Below are 4,331 nucleotides of genomic sequence, written 5' to 3' on the forward strand. Positions count from 1 at the left end.
CATGATGAAACCGATTAGCAATCATTTTTATATTTGTAAATTATTACAATTGATGACAAAGGCATGACAATACGGGGATTAATGATAAGAAAATGATTAAGTCATCGTAAAATTAAGAAGTACGAGTTAATAATTTACAAACTCATGGTTAAAAAAAATAATGAATAATTACTAAAATCTTTAATATAAAAGCATGGAAGTAACGATTCAATAAACAATAAAATTATGGAATACAAACAAAAACAAAATTATGATAAATGACTCTTAGCAGTTATTTCAATCCGTACCTTAATTTAGTAACAGGACAAAACACTTAACAATTGTTGATATTACGTTAGAACCGGAGTTCTCTTCTGATCCCTTCCATGGTCATTGGGAAAATAAACAGACAGGTATTTACAATGATAGAGCTCTCTGACCTCTTCAAAATCAGTCATAGATATAGCAGCAGTGATTCTTAGATGAACACAGTAGTAAATAACTCAAAGTCATGTTTGCAGGTAACTTTAAAAAGTTGCAGGACTAATAGTCACTTTTACTGCGTTTGCCACCCAGTAAATATATCCAATAACTTCACGAATAATGGTATGTATTTGCAGTTCAGTTTTCAGTGTGCAGTTTTAGTTCAAAAGAATACATCACTATGAAATAGACAACAATTGAATCTCACTTTCCCATCGCAATGATTATTTAGAATATCAAATTTGAAATCTGATAAACGATATTATACTTAATGTAAACTACTTCAGCGTGTTTGTCCAATTTAGTCCTGATTTACAGTGGCCATACCAAAACAATAGCTTCAGTTCGTTTATAACTGTATTCATTTCTTACGTATTTTCATTCATTCATTTTTATTCATTTCTTGGGATTTATCTGAACTACATAGTCGAAAAGCCTACACATGATTCCGTGACTGAAACAGGTTCAAATCACTTATACAAATTGAGCTCCCTGTAACGCACTACTCCATGAGCATAAGGAAAAGGTGGCGTAAAATGTACAACAGTTTTAAGTTAAATAACAACAATGAAACATATGAAAAACATGTCTTTGTACATCTGCATTTACTTCAAAAGCCGTGGACTTTCCATGTATAAGCGTTTTGAGGATCAAATAAAACCACAAAATTTATCCAAATACCATTTCTGTTATTACTTGTTAAAGTTACGCGTTGAAGTGAGACTCCATAAAACCTGGAAAAGTAAAATCACGCAAACGTTTTTTTGGTAGACTATACGTTAAATATCCGGAGGAGTTTTATGTTGGCTTCAAATTTCTTTTGAGAAGCCTCCTGAAATTCCTTAATATCCCAAAAGTAAAACAGAACACCCCACCGTCTTGGAATGCATTCCTGGGCCTTAAATTGAAAGATACAATTTTGGTTATCCTTTTCTTTTGCTTCTGTTTTCTTTGCAAGGTAGACCTACAATTGAAAGTTTCAGTTTGGGTTATCCTTTGTTCGGTTCCTTTTTCTTTGCAAGGTAGACTGTTAAGGTCGAATTCTCTTCTGGAATAGTTCATTGTAATAGGGGAGAGCAGCTTCAATCTGTAACTGTCCTTGGTGCGGCACTTCAGGAACGTCCACTGGTTGGTTGTTATGAAGATTTGGTTTGAAATGTGTACTTTTGACAGCTTGGCCGTAGCATACATCTCGAAAATCTGTTTGTTTCCAAATCGTGTGCCAATATTCGAGATCGTTTTCTTTCCAATTTATGTAACTATCACAATATGGTATACCGACTGCTTCGCAGTATTTACGGATTATTTTCTCTGGATGGTTGGCGAGATCGCCTGCGTCGATGATGATACTTTTCTGTTTCAGTGTATCAGTGACGTAGTTGTGAAGGTCGTAGACTTGTTTCACTCCGCCACTTGATGGCATCAATTCAAGAGGTGCATCGAAGGCAATGTAAGTCTTACAGAGACTAGCGATGCTTCGCCTCGGGTCTCGAATCAAGAATGTATGAATGTAGTCTTTAGGCAGACGGCTGAACTTTCCATCCAAACAATACGCCAAATCCTTACATAGCATGACGTCTTTTCCGGGACAATCAGACTCAAGTGTTTTAATCACATCTTTAAAAAAATATCCTGGAACCCTCGTCTCATCACCTGGAAAAACCCTGTCTTCTCCAAAGTGATATGCAAGGGTGTACAACTCATGGAATACTTTAGTTTCCTGTCTACTCGCCAAGGACAGTTCAAAGACGGTAGATAGTGAACGGGGATAGGCCCATAACATAACACGCCTTGGGTGTAAATTCGCCATCACGACCAATTTCACCAAATGACAAACTCTCTGTAAAAGTGGAATGAAATACACAACATGAAATAACATCCATGGCTAAGTATATTTTTGGGTTAATGAGCATGTACGAAAATGTATATCACAAATTACCATCTTCAGACAGTGTTGATTTATCAGCATTGATGTGTAGCTTTTCTGTACGTACGTACTTATGTATGTATGTATGTATGTATGTATGTATGTATGTATGTATGTATGTATGTATGTATGTATGTATGTATGTGTGTGTGTGTGTGTGTGTGTGTGTGTGTGTGTGTGTGTGTGTGTGTGTGTGTGTGTGTATGTATGTATGTATGTATGTATGTATGTATGTATGTATGTATGTATGTGTGTCTGTCTGTATGTATGGACGGACGGATAGATGGATGGATGGATGGATATACGTATGGATGGATGGATTGACGGATGGATGGCTGGAACATGTGTATATGTGCTTGTATGCATGCCTGCCCGTCTCTGTCTCTCACTATCTGCTTTTACATACGTAACCCATATGGCCGTTGCAAAGAAAGTAAATGTATCAAAGTAGTGGTATATACGTCTGTATGTATAGTTGGGGTTACTGTTGTTTGTGTGCGTGAGGTCAAATATAAGTATGAATTCGGCACTATTTCGCCAAATGTCAACAACTTTAAAACTGAAATACACAACAGTTAGGTCATTATGACAGTGGTCAAAGCACATTTACGTAATAACTTCTTGTCTTGTTGACTACAATTAAGGCCATCGTACCTTATTTTTCCCGCATCACAAAGCGACACCTCGTTTCTTTACAACATCTGATTTACGACGTTTTTATCTCCATTTTCAAAATGACCGACAAGGCGCTATATTATTTCGGAGTGAGATTTCAACCACTCCTTGTTTACGAAGTCCTTGATGTAAAGCAAACTCCGTCTTCTCAGAAATGTTTAGTTAGTCGGTCCCTCTCTGAGAGGGACCGTGGTTTTGTAAAAGTTAAGCTTACATTTGGCCGACGTCATCGTGCAATTGGATTATATATCGGATCATTCCTCTGATTTATTGATTTGTAATAAATGCAGAGTGATATATCACAGAGTCGGCAGATTGAATATAGTTAACGAAATTTTGAAAGTGCTCGTGGTACCATGCATGTAGTTGAAAGATTTGAAACTTCTTTTGTCTCCCTGTCTCCAATACAATGTACGTTTCATTCAGAACGATATATAATTGGCCTTGCATGGAACCGTCTTTCCTGTAAAGTATGCATACTTCGTAGTGGCTTATGGTTAGGTACAGCAGGACGGGGTACAGAGCAGAGAAACCCTGTGAGTGTGAATCCCATTGTTTATTGATCACATATTTACAGGGGCTGTCCGCCATGTACCACACCAGAAGCCATTAAGCGGTGCCCTTTACATGTCAGATGGAGAAATGCATTGAGGGCTTCGATAAACATAACAAAACATAAATAATAATAATACTCACAACCGCAGACAGGTATTCGGAAAGACAATCAAGACCCCAAAACTACAGGGAGTCCTAAAATGCGATAGCGTGTCAGAAGAAACCCCAATACGAGTCAGTTTTGTAGTGTACGACTCTTTGCACTTCCGCCATCGGTCAGTGGGTTAACGCCAAATGGTCACGTGATAATGTCCGAGGTCGTCTTATTTGCATGTGGATGGACCGGGTTCTACCAAGTCGAGTAGGTTTATAGGTAAACCCTTTGTATCTAGGGCACTTATTTACGGCACGAGTGTTCAAATATAGGTCCGTGTTTCACCATTGCTTTTAGGCTGCATTCAAAAACACCTGTCGAGGGGCTGGAGGTTGACGGGGGATTTGAAAATATTAATAGCATGTTTGGGCTGTTTCTGTTAGGGATTTCGGGAAACTAAAAAACAAAACTATGTCTGATTGATAAGGAAAAGTCACAAAAAATAAATCGTGTACGAAAATGTAGAGTTTAACTTTGAAAGAATACCTTGCAATCTTTAGAAACAAACGCTTTAACGCCAGGTTTCAAGTGGATGACATTTGAAAATAAATAATTCTA

The 4,331-nt window shown here is 37.5% G+C and overlaps 1 long non-coding RNA gene across 1 annotated transcript; it reads right to left on the bottom strand.

The window, feature by feature from the left end:
* On the bottom strand, positions 1 to 3,923 carry LOC139152370 (uncharacterized). The gene is made up of 3 exons (XR_011556612.1): positions 3,761 to 3,923; positions 1,491 to 2,302; positions 1 to 1,426 (listed from the first exon to the last, which is right to left on the bottom strand). It is a non-coding gene; the product is annotated as an uncharacterized lncRNA (long non-coding RNA).
* Positions 3,924 to 4,331: the final 408 nt, after the last annotated feature.

The sequence above is a fragment of the Ptychodera flava genome, chromosome 15 (genome assembly GCF_041260155.1).
Source record: "Ptychodera flava strain L36383 chromosome 15, AS_Pfla_20210202, whole genome shotgun sequence".
NCBI lineage: Eukaryota > Metazoa > Hemichordata > Enteropneusta > Ptychoderidae > Ptychodera > Ptychodera flava.